Below are 19,787 nucleotides of genomic sequence, written 5' to 3'. Positions count from 1 at the left end.
AACCCTCCTGCACTGTTGGTGAGAATGTAAATTGGTACAGCCACTATGGAAAACAGTACAGAGGTTCCCTAAAAATCTAAAAGTAGAGCTACCATGTGATCCAATAATCCCACACCTTGGCATATATCTGGAGAAAACCATAACTCGAAAAGATACATGCACGCCAACGTTCATTGCAGCACTGTTTACAATACCCAAGACATGGAAGCAACTTAAATGCCCATCAACAGATGAATGGATAAAGAATATGTGGCACATACATACAATGGAATGTTACTCATCCATTAAAAAAATGAAATTATGCTATTTGCAGCAACGTGGATGGACCTAGAGATTATCATACTAAGTGTAGTAAATCAGACAGAGGAAGACAAATATCATACGATATCACGTATATGTGGAATCTCAAATGATACAAATGAACTTATTTACAATACAGAAACAGACTCACAGACTTAAAAACACATTTATGGTTACCAAAGGGGAAAGGTGGGGGAAAAGACAAATTAGGAGTTTGGGATTAACATATACACGCTGCTATATTTAAAATAGATAACAAACAAGGACCTGCTGTATAGCACAGGGAACTCTGCTCAATACTCTGTAATAACCTACATGGGAAAAGGATCTGAAAAAGAATAGATATATGTATAACTAAATTATACTTTGCTGTACACTCGAAACTAACACAACATTGTAAATCAACTATACTTTTATATTTTATAAAATAAATTTTTTTTTAAAATGAATTTTCAGTCCTAGAAAAAAAAAAAAAGTCATTGGGCCTCCTGAAGTCCAGCTTTGGCTTGAGAACTCCCTGATGACCTTTGCCAAACCAGGACGCTTCCGCCCAACCTTCTCTCTCTCCTCACTCAGGGTCAGACTGGCAAAGCGCTCCAGTGGCTCTGCCAGGCCTTCTCCAGCAGCCTCCCTACCTTCCCTCACATGGGCACTTCCTCTAAGGAACTCCTCACATGTTCAATCCTGAATTTGGTGTTTGCCTCTGAGAAGACCCAGACTAACACCCTATAAACATTTATCTACTAATATGCTAAATCCTTTGCTTGTTATATTTATTTTATTTTCCATCCCCATCCACAAGAAGGCAGAGTTGTTTTTTTAACTATTCTATTCATTGATGTATCTAGGCACCTAGAAGGTGGCATTTAATGAACATTACATAAATAAACAATAACCATTTTACAGAAAGGAAATTGAGGCTCAGAGAGGTTAAGTGACTTTCCCAAGTGCCTCAGCCAGGAAGTGGTGAAGCTAGATTTAGAATTCCAGCCTTCTGACTCCAAAGCTCTGATCTTTCTTTGCTCTTCCATCATTACCCCCATCTTCTTTTCCTCTTCTCTCACCCATCTCTCTTCTGATCTCTATTTTTCTTTGTTCCTCTCCTACTGGGTCTTTCTCCTTGTCCATCTCTTCCTCATGATGTTGATTAGCTCTCCAGTGCTCAGTCTGTGGTATGTTTGTGGTGTGTGTGTATGGTGGGTGTACGTGGTGTGGTGTGTGTGTGTGGTGTGTGTGTGTGTGGTGTGTGTTTGTGATGTGTGTGTGTGTGGTGGGTGTATGTGTGGTGTGTGGTTGGTGTGTGTCTGTGTGGTGGGTGTGTGTGGTGTGTGTGTGTGGTGGGTGTATGTGGTGTGGAGTGTGTGTGTGTGTGGTGTGTGCGGTGGGTGTATGTGGTGTGGTGTGGTGTGGGTGCATGTGGGTGTGTGTGTGGGTGTGTGTGTGTGTGGTGGGTGTATGTGGTGTGGAGTGTGGGGGTGTGTGTGTGTGGTGTGTGCGGTGGGTGTATGTGGTGTGGTGTGGTGTGGGTGCATGTGTGTGTGTGTGGGTGTGTGTGTGTGTGGTGGGTGTATGTGGTGTGGAGTGTGTGTGTGTGTGTGGGTTTGGTGTGTGCGGTGGGTGTATGTGGTGTGGTGTGGTGTGGGTGCATGTGGGTGTGTGTGTGGGTGTGTGTGTGTGTGTGTGTGTGGTGTGTGCGGTGGGTGTATGTGGTGTGGTGTGGTGTGGGTGAATGTGGGTGTGTGGTGGTGTATGTGGTGTGGTGTGGTGTGGGTGCATGTGGGTGTATGTGTGTGTGTGTGGTGTGTGCGGTGGGTGTATGTGGTGTGGTGTGGTGTGGGTGCATGTGGGTGTGTGTGTGGGTGTGTGGGTGTGTGGGTGTGTGTGTGGGTGTGTGTGTGTGGTGGGTTTATGTGATGTGGTGTGTGTGTGTGTGTGTGTGTGTGCGGTGGGTGTATGTGGTGTGGTGTGGTGTGGGTGCATGTGGGTGTGGGTGTGTGTGTGTGGGTGTGTGGTATGTATGGGGGGGTGTGCATGTGTGTCCACACTGTGGCTGAGGTGGACTGGTGTGTTAGTATTACACTGAGATGTGGAACTCAGGAAAGGGAGGGAGTCGGAACACGGGTGGAAACTAAAGGCAGCGACAATAGTGCAGGACTGGAAAAGACCCGAGGAAAAGTTGAAAGGCTGCACAGGGAAGTGAGAAATGAGAGACTCAAGAGCAAGTGTCACCGAAGGGGAGTTAAAGGCCCAGGACCCGACCCTGCTACTCACTGGCTTTGGGACCTTGGCTCTCATCTCAGTCTCCTAACCTCTGTGAGCATCAGTTCCTTCCACTTTAGGAAGTGCAGCTCAGTGTCAGTGTTCCTCACAGCAATAAAGACCAGATGAAACAGTGGGTGGGGAAGCGCTTTGTTAAGTGGAAACAACTGTGAGCACCCTGCAGGAAGGACGAGAAGACCGGGGTGACATGAGAAGCACCGCCAGGTCTGGGGTCTCTCCCGCTCTCCTTTGCCCCCGGATGCTGCTGCCCATCTGAGTGGTTAGAAAGAGGAAATACCTTCAGCCTCTGGGACTTGAGCAACAGCGAAGAATTTCCGGGCACTGAGTGTGGGAGAGGTGATGGAACAGGTGTCCAGGGAGAGCTGGGGAGTCACCTTCCTGGAGTGTGGGATCCATTTCCACGTGTCCGGGGTGATTTATGCAAGGTCTTGAGTGCACACCTGGGAAGGGGATGCATTAGGCTTTTGCAGAGAGCAGATGATGAATGGTGCTCAGGAGAGAGGGACAACGGCCCTGAATCACCTGCAGGAGGAGGCCGGGCACCAGCACACGGCACTGTGAGAGCCACAACTATGCCAGACACCGTGCCAGGGCCATGGGCAAGAGAGGAGTTGGCACCGCCCCTGCCCAGAACCCTTCCCAGCCCTGAGACTCTAAATCTCCGCGGCGGGAGAATGTGGAGACCTGGTGTCCCGGTCGTCCTTTTACAATCACATACGGTGGTAAACTGCCAAGTATGGCAACAGTGTCACCTTGTGCACTCCAACCTGCCCGGCCCGACACCTGTCAAAGGTCACAGCACACATTCTAAGTGGCCTACAGCCACCTGACAGCGGAAACCTCCTGACTCGGCAGAACATGTCCATTCTGGGCTTGTCGAGAGCCCCAGGAATTCTCCATTGGTCTATGTCACTCGGGGTCTCCCATCCATTCCAAGGCTGGGAAGCCAGTAGTCAGGGAGATGGATAGACAACTCTGCCCGTGACTTGCCGAGTAACAGAGAAGATGAACAAATGACCACATTCTCTCCAAAAGGATGCAAAAAAGGGGCACCAGGATGGCGTTAACACCCAGGCTACCGTGGAGGTGCTCGTCCTGCTCACCAGGTATACAAACACACCACCCAGCAGGCCTCACCTGTCCTCCGAGGATGGGGAGGGGAAAGAGAGGTCCTTTAAGAACAGAACCCCATACTGCCTGCTGTGGTGAGCCTTTGCTCACTCAGAGGGCTGAGGGGAGGATGGAATGAGATCAAGCTTGTGAAAATACTTTCAAAAACCAAAAGGAACCGTGCAGGGTTAGTTGTTTTTAACATTACATGAATCTGCTCTTCCAAGCTTGTAGAAGGGAGACAACCCAGGGGTGGGCCAGGTGACCCTAACCTGCCTTTGACGCTGTACTGTGTGGGGTGAGTCACTTCCTCTTTCTGAGCATCTTATGAGCATTTGATTTCTCCAAGTCTCACTTTCCTTACCTTGACAATAGGGGGAGGGACAGATGATTCAGGGTGTCTCTTGCAACTCAGACATGTTGTATCCTGTTCACACTGCCCAGGTAAGAGCAGGGGCACCTTGCCAGCTTGTCACGGCAGAAGGAGCACAAGATTGCAGGAAACTCGGAGGCCTGCCCAGGCACTACCACCAGCATCTGTGGGTCTCTCCAGGCCTCAGTGCTTTTCTCTAACCGACTAGATCATGAGGCTCATGGCTCTCCAGGTTCACCACTGGCCCCAACGGTCTAGCGTCCAATGGCACCAGTCCCTCCTAGAGTGGGAGGCCAGCACAGCCCAGGTACAGCCCTAAGGAGCTCAATTGCACGCTGTCTGTCTTATCTAGTGTCCTTGTATCTTTGTCCATTCTTGGCTCCACTCTAGATGGGGATGAGATATCCACACACAGACAAGCCAAGAGTCTGCCTGCCCCCTCCCCACTCACCCTCATGTTCTCCCTGTCAGGGTTTACTCCGATGGGCGGAGACAACAGAAAATAGATGAAAAGCTCCATTCTCTTTCTCCGGGTTTACCACTCTCAAGCATGTTCCCTTCAGGGCCCTCACAAGAATGTCAAAGCATCCCTCTCCTCATCGATGTCTCCTCTGCGGGTAAAAATAAAATAAATAGCTCTGTGGATCTGGGGAGGTGGGAGGTGGGCGGTGGGAAAGTGGCACAGAAGGGCACTGGTGTGCTCATCCCCCTGGAGATTAATCCAGGCAGTTGTCGATGAGCACCCGGGAGGAAGTCCCTGCAGGTTCACGCACTCTGCAAGGCACCGCCTGGCCTGGCCTGGTGCCTGCACTTCCTGGACGTCAGCCCGGGCATCCGAGCCAGGGCAGAACCAGAGAAAGGACAGCAATGGAGCCCACAATGTTTCTGGGGGAATCTCATTCTGCTGAGTCATAGACGTTTAGAATTCCATAAGTCTTTAAAGCTCCCTTTCACCCAGGAACCTCCTCCTCCACGATCTCCCTCTCTGCAGGTCCTTTGACTGTGCTTTTCAATCTCCGTTGGCAGGGCACTCATGATCCCACAAGACAGCTCGTTTCATGGTGGGACAGGTCTGGATGATAAACATCCCTCCATGGACTGAACCAAAACTGCCTCCAAGGAGCCTGACAAGTGCTCCTTGCAAGAAGTTTTATAGAATAAAATGTCTGCATGACTGTTACCTCCGTCCTCTTTCAGCTCCATGACCGTGGCACAACTTGTGACCTGGGATACCCCTTCTCAGTGACTCCACTCAGCAGCTCTGCGGGAGAAAGTACGAAGAGCAATGACAACCAGGGGAACCTAAGGTGCCCTGGGGCTCTGGCCTTCTAACTCTGCGACGATACAGAATGACCAAGTCATAAACAAATATAGCCTAAAAAGTGGGTGGAGTCTCCAGCCCCATGCTCTTCTTGCCCTCCTGTCCTGGTCCTGTTTTCGCCCTGTCACCTCACTGAGGGAAATTCATCAAGGAGGTGGAGTAATAGAGGAAAACAATGACCAAGATAGAATCAAGCTCTGGGTTCTGGTCACCTCATCCTGCCAAATAACAAATGAACCCAATAACCGTGTGATCTTCATAAAGTTAATGTGCCCCTTGGCACTGTGACTCATACTCAGTGACCATCATGTGTTTTGACCCAGGATAATGGTGTCTGATAAATCCTCTTACCCTCTCATTGGGAAGAGGTAAGAGTCACTGAGTTCCTCCCCAGAAATTAAGGGCTGTCCCGTCTCCGCCATCCCATCTAGATGAGGTCTGGGGGCCAGGGTGGTCTCAGATCTCTCTGAGAAGATCTCCACGTGTCCACAGAGCAAATCTGGGTCTTGGGTGACATCCCAGGGTCCCTGAACTGTGAAACGAGTGCAGGGACAGGCGGCAAGCTACTAGGAGGGCTCGGAAGGAGGACAGACCCTATAGGTATCTCGGAGACCCGCTGGGGCGCGTTATCAGCCTGTGTGTGTCAACATATGCTATGGTAAAGCGGACAGCAGGGACTGGCAAATCCGGAGCACCGTAGTGACCTGGAGGCCAGCATGACCACAACACCACACTCTCGCCTCAAGATGCCACGAAGGCGTGTTTCACCGTATGGCGGCTTTATTTGCAGATCCTGGCTCCTGCTGGGCCCTCCTCCACCTTCCTGAGCTGTAAGTACAAAAATGACTCAGACCGAGGCAGTGTTTTTGTCTAAGCCGCCTAAACTAAATTGAGCACAGATATCAGCATCCCAGCTGAATTCCGCAGGCCTTCCAGCCACTCCTAACCTACCTCACATGTGCGCTGAGAGACCTTCACCTTTTCTGGGATCCCTTCTTAGAAGGGGGAGCAGCAGGCTGGTCTCACATGAGCACACAGCTACCTTTCTGTGATTATGTCACACGTTCTGAAAGACCTTCCTGGTAGGAAGTGTCCTCACTGGCTGTCACAGTGGGATAAATTGTCCTCTCTCAATTTGTAAATGCCACCCTTCCCCACACGCTCAGTCCCGTGTTTGGGTCCCGCGCCCGATTCCACTGTCTTCCCTACCGCCACGCCTCTGGCCTCTAGCCAATCAAAGTCCTGGTGATGGTACATGACCCAAAACACACCAAAGAGACTCAGGATACGAGCTTCTGGGTGAAACTGCTGCAAAAAGACACTTGCCACTGGGGATGCTCAGCTGCCGTTACCTAAGCTGAGAACTTCATCCATTCTGTCACCGTCAAGAGGAACGTCCCTGAGGATGAAGCCAGTGCAGAACAGAGCAAAGTGATAGAGAGAGACAGATTCACAATGCTATCGTTTGAGCGGCTGCATCTAACCAGGGCTTAAGTGGTGTTTCCTCTGAGCTTTAGATCTCTGGACTGGAAGGAAAAGGGCTGATACTGTTCCCAACATCCTTCCCAGCTCCTCTGTGTGAGAACAGTGAGCCCTCCACTCTTCCTTCCCGACAGGCGATCGCTAAATAAACTGAGTCACCAACCCCAGCCCCCAGCAGACTAGAGAAAAATCCTCCTATGAAGCAGAAACTGTGGGAGGACATAATGAATGGATTTAGAGAATAAAACAGCATAAGTTTTGGAGTCTGGCAAATCTCTCTTGCTGTGAAACCATTGACAAGTTATGCGTATGGGGGAGGAAGAGTTTTTATTTAATAATACAGGTAATTCATAAATACACCATTGTAAAAATTTTTAACAATGCAAAAAACAAAAACAGAATAAATCCTGAAAAACCCCTTTAGTCATACCTTATCTTACTATCTCAACCCCACTTCCTTCCCTGAAGGTAACTTTAGTGCATATCCTTGCAGACATTTTTCTTTGTATTTATATAAATGCATCTACACACACACACTTAAGTAGTTTTACTTTCATTCTTCTATAAATGATGCAGCAGAAATCGTATCATACTATGTATTCACCACATCATTACTTAATCCTGGACGTACAGTGAGAAAATAGTTCCCAGCTTCCCTTGCAAATAGGTTGGGAACATGTGACTGAGTTACAGCCAATGGGAGTATGAGCAGAAGTCACATGTCACTTCTGGTCCAAGGCAGTTATGTTTGGGAATGGTTTCTTCACATTGCCTGTTTTTCATCCCCATGGCTAGAAGAAAAGGATTCTGAGATTATGGGATTACAAAATGGAGGCAACTTGGGTGCCAGGTCCCTGCTTGGAAGAAAGGCACACCAGAGAGTCAACTGGCCCACACTAGACTGTGACATGAGCAAGAAATAAACCTTGGTAGTGTTAAGTCTCAGAAATCTGATGTTTCTATGTTACCAAAGAATAGCCTAGACCATCCTAATACAAATAAAATCATACTCTAGCTATTGTTCTGCATTTTTTTCTTCTTAACAGTATGTGTATGCAAATCATTTATCTTCTCTTCATCACGATAGCACAGAGCCATTGTGTGAGGGAGAATTAATAGACATCACTAAATGTAAATTCTCTGGAACTCAAGTAATCCTTTCCTCTTCCTATCCTGCGTGCCCTTCTTATAGCACCAGCTGATATTCTGAAGGAAGCCTGAAACTTTGGGGTTTTGTTACCCCTCTTGGGAAACAAAATAGGTTCAATGCTTGCTTTGAGATGCTCTAAGAAGACTCTCTTGTCCTTATAATAGCTCTTATGCTGGACCATCATAGGACGACAAATGCTACCATTAGCTATATATTCCTTTGGGTCTGGAGGCTTTAAGATTTCCTACAAATACTCCAGGGAACGTAACACTCTAAACCTCATCTAGTTAAGTGAAGATTGGTGGTCCATGCTGAGAATTTGATAACAACAAGGTGTGGGGTGGGTAATAAGAGCACCAAGATAAGAAGGCAATTGAAAGAACACAAATTTCTTTGATTTTTCACAGTTCTATTTCATCAAAAAAAAAAAAAAGGACATTTTTTTCCAGTAGAGCTCTAGTGTTTGTTACAGTCTGTTGTTTTCTAATTCTTGGAAAAGTGGTCACCCACATAGGGAATCCCTGACAACACTCCTTTAGCCAGAGTGTCCAAGTAACCAGAAGGCCCCAGAGATGTCAGTAGGGAAGCATAATGATGATGAATCCTGTCCATATTGCTTATGATTAACAACTGGTTTATTATGTAGGATGCTCTGGGACACTCCTGGGAAACTATTTAAACAAATAATCTGCAGTTAAATGATCTAATAGAACAAGTGTTTTCAGGTTTTTGGAAGAGAAGCATGACCTAAAGCTATTCATAGATTCTTAGAATTGGAGGTACTTTAAATGTCATCTAATAAGATCCCTTTATCATAGTAGTGAATAAAGCAAGGCCTAGAGAAGTTAAGGAACTTGCTCAAGCTCAAAATTTGCGTTCTTCACACATACCCTTGCTACCAAAGTGTTGATGTCATTTCTACCACAATGACATCTCCCTGGTATTATGGAAAGAGCACTGGAATATGAGCCACAAGATCTGTTTCTAATGCAGGCTCTGACACTCAGCAATGTATGACCTCAGCCAAGGGACTTTTAACCTTTCTGATCTACGTCCACCAGTAAGCTTTTAGGAGCCTACCAATTATATGGCTCCCTTTGGAGGAAAATGATTCCATGCCGTCATTTCCTGCAAAAATTTCTATAGCTTATGCCTCAAGTGTCGAGCAAAATCAACCCTGCCACATTGTCACAACTTTTCTGGCCAGGAAGAGGAGAGTAGTCAAAGGCAACCACATATCAGCTCAGTGTGGGAAACACCCATGACCTCAGAGATGGAAGAGTATGAAATCTACCCAGTAAGCCCATAGGTATTGGAAGTTCTCTTTGGGATGCTTAAATGGTAGGTATAGTGAACTTGTTTGAGTATCTATCCAGCATCTCTCACTCTTTCCTCGTTCCTAGGAGACTCCAGTTTTGTTCAAGCAACCATCCTCCCTCACTTGTCCTACACGCCTTCAGATGTGGGTTCTGAGTACACGAACCCAATCATAGCAGTCTCAGTGTTTGATTCAAGAACTCAGGTTTAAGCCAGTCAGCACACAGCATCCCCCTAACAACTATTATCTGTTCAGAAATGGGCACATGACTTAAGTTGGGCAATCAGGTAGAAGGGAAGAAATTTTATTCCATGCTGGGGTAGAATTTTTGTTCCACACTTTCCCTATCTGCCTGTATGTGAAATAAGAAAACGTATCATCCCTGGCAGCCATCTTGAAACTGTGAGGCAAGTTGGTCTGAGCCAAGACCAACACTTAGAGGGGAAAGGAGCTGAGCAAATCACATAGAAATGGATCAGATGAGCATATCTTGTCTATAGTCCCTCTTACCTCTAGACTTCCTTTATGTGAAATTTCAAATGTCTTTACCTCTTAAACAAGTATGAGACTTTCTGTTTCTTGCAGTTGGAAACATCTTAACCAACGGATGTGGTCATTTAAAATGCATATAGAAGACAAGTCCTTGGAAATCATGGTATTTCCTAAATGAGGTTGAGAGATTGCTCCAGTGCCATTCCAGAGTCCTGGAAGCACAGGGTCCCATGCACCATGCTGCTGCAGAGACCACATTCCATGCTACTCCACATTCTTTTATATTTCTGAAAGAAACCGCAGGAACTGAAATTTGACCTAGTGTATCACTTATTATAACCTTTGAAGAGCTTGGTCATTGACCAGGTCATAGTCTCTAGCCCTCAGTTTCCATCTATAAAACAAGGTTGAAGATACTCATGCACCTGATAAGTAGTCCACCTGATAAGTCATTGGCCATTTCCAAAACTGCACCCATTTCTCTTCTAATCATCCTCTCTCTGTTCCCCTGGCTGTCTCAACTAAGAGCAAGGTCATATGTGGAGGAAAGGGTTGGAGTGAAAAGCTGTGGTGCTAGAGCCACAACCTGAACAGGTAGCGTTTTGCTCTATGGATGGCCAGAGTCTCTGAGACACAAGAAAATTTATTAAGATGGAAGTGCATCACCCTTCTGCCTCACCCCACTGCCTAATGACACCTTGCGGAATGGGGCTAGGGCTCCATTTCTTACTGTGTGTCCTCTGCCAGTCCTTTTGGCCTTTGGAACTCCATGCATTCCATCCCAGGGCCCAAGATGGCTCTAGAATGCAACAAGTCACTTCTGCTCCTTCCCTGAGAACTTCTACCAGGTACAGACTAGGCCAGATTCTGAGAACAGGATCCCCCTAAGTGGAAGGGGCACATCAAATTGGACTGTATGCAACTCTCAATTCCATCCCCCAACTCTAAACATCTCAGCCAGGGACCGCTGGGTAAGAATGGACACAGAAGGCAACTTTCTAGGGAATAAGAGAGCCAACAAAATCGCATGATGGAGACTGAGAGGCTTATACAAGCCTCCTCCTCTTCACCAAAGATGCGTAAGACAATCACTTTTCTTCGACCAACACCCCCCAGGCAAGACCTCCATCCCCAAAATATCCTTCCATTCCCTTGGGACGAGATATGACGGCACTGAGATGCTTTATCTGAAAAACAAGGAGGTGGGAATAGAGAATCACCGAAGTCGCTTCAGACCACATATTCTTGGTTATAACGTCTCCTAGAAAGGAATTCATGAGGCTCCTGGAATTTCAAATCTGAGCCAAGTAGCTTCTCTCTGGCTTCAGTGTCCTCTGCTGTTCTGTGGAGCTCCACCTGTCTCCCAGGGTCTACCCAGAATCAGAGGAGATGAGTAAATGTGAGAAATGAAGTATAATCATTTCTGAGTCATCATTTTCATGTTTGAATACTATGGAAATACTTCCTGGTGTTCCTCTCTCTCTCTACCTCCAAGGAGCATGGAAAGGGGTTGACTTCCCACCCGGCTCTTCCCTCCATGTTTTCTCTCTAATCTCAGCATTCTCGGGGACATTGGGACCTCTTTCCACAAGTCTCCGCAGTTGGGAAACACAACCCAGCCCTTCAGAAATTATCCCTCCTGCAAAGAACAGCCTCCACCAGCACTCTGGGGTTGGTCTTTCACACGGGGCTTGCCTCCCCCAGGTCTCCTGCCCCTGGAGCAGCTGTGCGGGTATTAAGATGGGACCGTGGCAGTTCAGCTGTGGGTCACAGCAGGCCCTGCACACATCCCATGGGCTGTGTAGGCTCTTGGGCAGGCCTTTCTGCCCCCATCAGGGATCAGGGTGCACGTCAGCCAGCTCCGCCTGGCTCCTGATCTGCCTTGGAATGCGTGGGCCAGAGGGCAGCAAAGGCCCATGGGGCTAAGAAAACATATGCACCTCTTCCCATTCTACACTTTTCTCTCTTTTCAGCAGACTAAAGTTCAAGTCAGGGTCAGGGACAGGGGGTTGCTAATGGGGCTCAGATTTCAGACACAGAAGGAGTTGGGAGGCTATTTCTGAGCCTCTGTTTAAAGGCATCCTATAGGACATTTTCTCACTTTCCCAGTAATTACGTGCTGAGAACCTGCTACGTGCCAGGCTCTGGGTCAAGGGCCAGGGGATACCAAGGCGGGTCCCACAAACCTCAGAGCAAGGGGAAAGACCTATTCACGGTGACAAAACTGCTAACAGTGGTACGTGGTAGGTGCGAAGGGCTGTGAGAGCTCTGAGAGGTGACAGCAGCTACGAAACATCTCAGAGGCTGTGGAGACTTGCAGTCAGGCTAGTAAAATTGAGGTAGTAGGCAGGAGTTGTCTCTGATTTTCTTCTAACCATACAATAGTCAAGCAGAAATCCAGACACATGGTGGACATGGATAGGGAGAATGAAAAAGAATACTTTTCATTATTCGTACGGCAGGTACTCTTGATTTAATCCTCATGGCTGACTAAATAGGTAATGTTACTCCTCCCATTTTACAGATGGAAGAAACTGAGGCATAGGGAAGCTAAGTAAATTGCCCAAGCTTGCATCCCTTTCAAGTGGTGAAGCTAGGATTTAAATTCAGATCACCTGAGCTGACATATCATATTGCATATTGACTATTGTTTAAGGCTGTGTTTCTCAAACTGTGTTCCATGAAATGCTGGTCTTACAAAATGCTAGCTCTCTCACCCCCCCAAAAAAATGTATTGGTCAAGTGAGTTTAAGAAACTCTCTATACTGTACTGTACTCCCTCTGGGAGAATGCACAATTATATATTAAAAGCTCTGATAACTCCTATCATAAAGAAACTTGTTTAACTTTGTGTCACTCAGTGCTTTCCAAATTCATTTAACCAGAAAATTCTGCATTCATGTAACACTATTGACAGCATAAGGCGTAGTCACCACCTGAAAATTCTTGGGAAATACTGCCTTGGGACATTATTCCTCTCACTCCTTTGTTGTCCCTGTAATTTCTAGGAGGAATAACTATGGCTTCTATTCATTTACCTCTAGGGTTTTTCCAAGTGTTTTAACAAATACATTCTCACCTCATAATATTTGAAGCTTTCAAACTATCTTTAACATTCCTTCTTTTTCCTTCTTTGAAGCAGACTTCCAAGAGATTTCAGTTTTGTAGGTATATCTCAGAAAGTTAACACCAATGTCTATCTTTTTTTTAGCTCTGAAGGGTGAAATATTCTACTACTTAAAAAGAGTGAGAAATCCTTTTCTCCAAATAGATTTTATCAGTTTCTAGGAATTACTTTAAATGTGCTTATAATAGTAAATGTCAAAGATGAATGCTTTTAACTCCCTTAAGAGGTCTCCTCCCAGATATTTATTCTGATACAAACTACTTTCTGCTAAGGATTACTTTACAAGGAACACAATTAATTTAAAAGTAAAACATTTTAAAAGAAAATGAGGGCTTCCCTGGTGGTGCAGTGGTTGACAGTCCACCTGCCGATGCAGGGGACACGGGTTCGTGCCCCGGTCCGGGAGGATCCCACGTGCCGCCGAGCGGCTGGGCCCGTGAGCCATGGCCGCTGAGCCTGCGCGTCCGGAGCCTGTGCTCCGCAACGGGAGAGGCCACAACAGTGAGAGGCCCGCGTAACACAAAAAAATAATAATAATAAAGAAAGAAAGAAAAGGAGTTTTATTATTTTTTTTAATAGAGCATTTTAATGGCTAAATGACTTCCCCTCCCAGAAATACTTCCATTCAAAAACAGAGTTTTGCTTAGCACAAAGGAATGGCTCTGTAATGTAGGGTTTCAGGCTGTAAGGGGAATATTTGGGGAGGTGAGGGATGTAAATTGTAAATTGTAATAGGCAATTGCCGTCTCTGTCTCTCAGGTCTGTTCTGATCACTCCTACCCTATCTCCTTCTGAATTCTTGGAATGCATGGACATTGAAATTTGAGCGGGTGTGAATCCTGGCTCCATCACTAACTATCACTGGATAGTGTTTCTTAAACTACCTTTATCTCAGTTTCTTTATCGCTCATTATAAAATAACACTGTTTAATAACACTGTGGTTTTGCAAGGATAAAACTGGAACAGATGCAAAGCATCTAGCACCCCACCTGACACACAGCAGGTGCCCAGTAAGGATGTGGACAGACATTTGCTTTGGCAAATTGCAGGCAAGAGAGGCAACCAGGGGCCAAGTGTTACTGCAGGGTCTCCAGGAGCGTGGCCTCTGAGATTTTTACTTAACGTGGAAAAGTAGGTAAAGTCTTGTCTTCTCTCCCCATGGAAATCCAAGAGAGGACTCAATGAAGACCACTGGCTCACCACCCACCCCCATTTCTCTAGCACTGAATCCCATCATTCCACAATGACAGCTGTTCTGGGTCACATTCTAGGGGGCTTGGCCCTTGGAAAGGGAGGTTCAGGGAGTTCTTTGCAGCTGTGGCCACAAAACCACACAGCAGAGTGGGGCACTGAGAGAGCAGACCGAGATAAGGCAGGGGGGCCAGGAAGCCCTCGTGTTCTCAGCCAAAATGCCAAGTTCAGTAGCCTGAATAAAAGCCATCCTAACCCCCAAGGCCCAGAGATCAACAGGAAAACTACCACCAATAAGTTGCTGTGGGCCGCAGTACCGTTAGATTTCAAAAGAAGCTGGGCTGCATGAGTTCAGGCTTGATTTCTCCCTTTAGCTGCCCCCTTCTCTACTCCTTATAAGGAAAAAAGGCTTTTGGTCTCAAATCGTGACTGTGAACACCCTGGAAAGGGGATGGGTTGCTGTCATGAGCATGGAGTTAACCCAACAGCCCTTCCCTCTGCAATAGCCTCGCCCTGCAGCCGGGGTCTGAAACCCACCATAGCTATTTTGTTCCCCTTGATTCCCCACAGGCTGGCAGCTCTGGTTCCAGCCAGAGAGCCTGCATCCACCGTGGACTCCTTCCTCCCCACCAACCTCCACCCTGCATCCCCCAGCCTAAGAGAGCAGCCCTCCTCCTCTCTCCGTGCTCCTCCAGGAATCTTCCACAGGTAGTCGCAGGTGTCACCTGCAACCAGAGCTCCTGTCTGACCTGCAGGACTTCGCATGGTCCCTGAGCCGGGGCACCCCAGGCCCCAGCCAGAAAGGCAAAAGACCTGGTGTTGCAGACATGAGGACAATGGGGCTGCCGGGCTGAAAGCATTCCAGTCTTCCACATTCTGTAGGAAGGGGTGTGTGGTGGAGAGGAAAGGTCTTTAATGCCCATGGTTTATGTTTTCCCAACCCAGCATTCCTCACAAACAGCTGTGTTTATACAAAACTAGAGGAGAGGGAGCAAGGGAGAGAAAGGACAGTATCCTAGGGATGACATCATTCTGTCTTGTCTGCTTCAACTCCCACCACTGTCAGCAGGAGAGGGGGGCCAGTGAGCGTTGCAGCGGGCTGGTGGATGAGCTTGGTGTAAGGACGTGCAGAGTGTTTATACGTGCATGTGTTTATTAGAGATCTAATTTTCCTATTCTCCACTCCGCTCCCTCCCCACTCCCTCCCAGAGCATACTAATACATTTTGCAGAATACTGTTTTCCCAAGAACAGCACCTTCTGAGGAAAGCTAGATTTGGGAGCTCGTGTTCACTTCTTCTAATCTCTTTAACAAACCCCCCCTCACTGAAGAAAAGTCTGACAGGAGGCAGAGTCATTAAAGTGAATTAAAATACATCCAAGGAGTGATTAGCACCCAAAGCCATTCCCATATCAGACAAAGGCCCCTTTTATGCAGGCTCCAGCCGCTGGGAGTCCTGTAAGCAGAGATTAGGGAAGAATTCTCAGAACCTAGAAGCACTGGCTCTTTGGGAGCCAGGCCAACACAACCTACTCTGGCGAGACCTTAAGAACTCAGCTTCTGCTTAAACTACGTTTGGCTTCTCAAGACTCAGACTGTAAGGGAGGGAGGGCTCCACAGGCACAAATATATTCCACCACTTCATTGAGCCAGGTCTGTCCCTAACACAATTCAGTGCACAAGGCCCTCACCTGTTCTTAAACTTTGCCAGGAGACATAATGTGATCATTCCCCAGCCTCCTGCCTCTGTGCCTCAGGTAGGAAACCCTTCCACCAGCAGTCTAAGCATAGGCCCTTCTGAGCTCCATCATCTCATCTGCCGCTATCTAACTGAGCATCTACTTTGTGCTAGGCTGAGCATTACATGGTGTGGATGCAAAGAGATGGCCAGAACAGGATCCCTGCTGTCAAGGCACTTATGGTTTGAGAAAGACAGATATGTTAATTGCAAGTGTAATTAAGTATTATATGGACCTAGTGAAGGATGTCTGTAAAGATGTGGGAAGGGTATCAAAGATGGTCAATTCTACATCTGGAAGGCGCAGGAAAATTTCATAGTAAAGGTGACGCATGAGCCAAGTTTTGAAAGAGGAGAACATGCTCACTAGGTAAACTTGGGCTGGGGATGAAGACCTAAGGAGGAGGGAGAGCATTCTAGGCAGAGAGTGCAGCATAACTAAAGGCATCAGAGCATGACAGAGCATGTTGCCCTGAGTGGCCTCCAAGGGTTCTTCCCTAGAGGAGCAGAGCATCCAAGCAGCGATGTTGCAAGAGATGAAATGAGAGGTCGATGGAGGTCGGATTATAAAGGGCTTTGTGTGCCTATCTGAGGAGTTGGAAGAAATGTAGTCTTCAAACCTCAGAGCTGTGGAGGAGTATTAAGCAAGGAACATTCCACAGTCAGGCATGCATTTTAGAGAGATCCCTTTGGGAGGTATCCAAGGCTGGAGGCAAAGAGACCAGCTGGAAAATCATTTCAAAGAACTCAGAGAAGAGTTGGTGAGGATTTAATGGGTGGGGTTGGAGAGGAGGAATACATATAAGAAGCATATTAAAAAGAGGAAAAAAATGGAAGAACCGTTCTTAATCAGATGACCGGTGAGGGAAATGGAGGAATCTGGAATGACTCCAAGGCTTGGCAGCTAGATGATGTAATGTCAGTTCCCAAAACAGGGGCGTCAGGGGAAGAAGGCTATTGGGGAAAAAGCAACTGTCACCTCTTGAGCACCATTTCAGCCTCACCTCTGATGGCAGCCAAGGCTTCAGCCGCCAGTTCTGGGTAGCCTCCACCAGTTCTGAGTAGATACAGCGTGGAGGCACCCCACCTGCAGCCTGTGTCCCTTCCCTGGGGCTCTTTGCACTGGGCTTCTCTAGCCTGCAGTGGCTTCCATGCCTAAGGGAACCACTGGAGGCTCACGTGCAGTGCAGGAGAATTAACACCCAGTGGGCACCCAATAGAGGATGGGAGCTGATGGAAGAATACTTCATCTTTGCAGAAGGTCCCAGAGGCTGGATCACGCAGTGGCCAGATCTTTATATCTCCCTCCTTCCTGTTTCATTCTCCTTTTCCCTCACTCATCTTTGGGAACATTTTCCCACATAAACTATTCACACATGGGATGGCTAATCTTACATGTCAACTTAGTTGGCCTACAATGCCCAGATATATGATCAAACATTTTTCTGGATGTTTCTGTAAGGATGCTTTTGGATGAGATTATCATTATTGTATAAGGCTTATTACCTCCGTAATGTGGGTGGGCCTCATGCAATCAGTTGAAGGGCAAAATAGAATAAAATAACAGACTGCCCTCTCCCAAGCAAGAGGGAATTCTGCCAGGAGATGGTCTTCAGATGTGAACAGCAACATCAGCCCTTCCTGGGTCTCCAGCTTGATGGCCCACCCTGCAGATTTTGGACTTTCCAGTCTCCATAAAGGCATGAGCTCATTCCTTAAAATAAATCTCTTTCTAAATACACATCCTATGTGTTCTGTTTCTCTGAAGAACCCTAACACAACACATAAGTCTCTGTTTCAGGCTCAGCCTTCTACAGAGCCCAGCCTAAGATAGGGGAACAATGTTGACCTTGAGCTTATTATGGGACAAGGAGATGAAGATGGATACCCAACTGGGGGTACCAACAAGAGGAATGTGGATTTAGGAACCACCCACGTGAAAATGGTACTTGAGGCCAGGAGGATGGATAGAGGGAAAAGAGATGACATAGATTCTGCAAAGCCTCTAGATACCATGTTAAATTCCTTGTCTTCACCCAAAATGAATTAACTCAGCTGCTTTGTACAAACGTACTCAAATATTTTGAGAGAAGGAAATATTTTAATGACAAAATATTTTAATGAGGAAATCTCATTTAAATAAATAAAAGTATCATTGTACCCATAAAATATGAACACATATACGATTCTTACAAGGGTCACAATTTCAGCTTGAAATGTTTAAAAACAAGTGCACTCTTTCACCCAGTCAGTCACTTGCTATCAGTCTATCTGCAGCCACGAGGCTACAGCGGTCACACTGGGCTACATCTTAGTCTCTATCCCTCTTCTGTATTAGCCATATCTTTCTGGCCCCAAAAGCAGTGGAAAGTATGACTTTGTCTTTCGGAATAGGATTTTTTTTATCTTAAACTGACCCCTACTCCAAGACTCCTCAACGGCAGTCTCCCTCACGCTGGCCCAATGGCATCCTGGCACGGACTGATGTGGGAATGGCTACACGGACTGGAGTCCTAACCTGGCTCCAATCACTGACTCATCCTGCGACTCTAAGCACGTTGCTGCCCTTCTCTGGCCTCAGTCTTCTTACGTAAGAAATGGGAGGGTGAACCAGATGCTCTTTACATCCCTTTTATATCTAGAATCCTGGCATTCTATCACATGCTTACTCCCTTGCCTATCACTCCCTTCCGGAGAAGCTTGGGGTAACACCCATTATGCTCTCCTCCTCGCCATTGGTGTCAGGTCCTTTGATCAACTGATCACCATGTGCTCAACCCAGTACACATCCCCTACACACACCTCACACACACACACCACTCATACATCTATATTCACTACTCCATGGTCTGTATCCATTTCAGTCCCACCCCTACATGGCCTCGGCTCCTCTGTCTTCATTTTCACCTACATAGGAAGGCTCTGGAACAGGTTGCAGATGTGAAAACTCAGAGAGAAGGAAGAGGCAACACGTATGCCAATGAAGAGTTAATAAAGGTTTCCCCCAACCTACCCCTTTGAAAAATGGAAAAGCTATTTGTCTTTTATAGTTTACTTAGCTACTTCATCAGCCATCAGAGAAACCCCTTTTCTTATTTAGTTCTTGGAGGAATCTTGACTCGCTTTCATCTTTAATTATTTGTACTTATTTTAACATCTGTGCACATTCTGCAGCCTTTGACCAAGAACCTACATTCTCCCAGGCCAAGAATCTTACTGGTAATGTTCAGAAGGGAAAGAAGCCATTCCTTCCAGAATCCTGGCTCACTGACATGGCCAACCTCCGAATGTTTCCAGAATCAGGCCAAGGAGCCCATTGGTCCCTGATCACCTCATCTGAAAAAGCTCACTCTCCCAGTTTCTATCTCAGTCTGTTGTTTCCCTCCCTTATAGCACCAATTTGGATATATATACATTTACACTTTTGTTCCATTATGTATCCTGCTAGACTGCAAGACTGCTATGGAAAAGTATCTGTTGAACCACTGCATCCTCAGCTCACAGCACAATGTGTGGCATATAATAGATGTTCAATAAATGCTTCTTGAATGTTGATTCATGAAGCAGCTGGACCAAAAAATGCAAGACATTAAATCTTAACAACAGAATTAACAGCCCTCAAGTTTCAGCTGTTCTCTCACTTGAGGACAAAGAAAATGAAAATGGGCCGAAAAACATCTAAGTTATGAGGGTCTCGAGGCCCTGGAGCAAGTTTAAATAGAAGAAAAGGTCCTGGACTAAGAGCCAGGAAGTCTGAGTTCAAACACCAGCTGTTTCTTGATCAATGCATGACCTTGGGCAAGTATCCTCTTCTCCCTGGGTCTCTATTTCCTGTAGAACGAGAAAATTTCACCTGATGAGTACTTTTTTCAAGGTTTTTTAGCAGTAGAACCTCGTATTTTAT

The sequence above is a fragment of the Globicephala melas genome, chromosome 7, assembly GCF_963455315.2.
Source record: "Globicephala melas chromosome 7, mGloMel1.2, whole genome shotgun sequence".
Classification (NCBI taxonomy): Eukaryota; Metazoa; Chordata; class Mammalia; order Artiodactyla; family Delphinidae; genus Globicephala; species Globicephala melas.
This window is presented reverse-complemented; position numbering follows the sequence as displayed.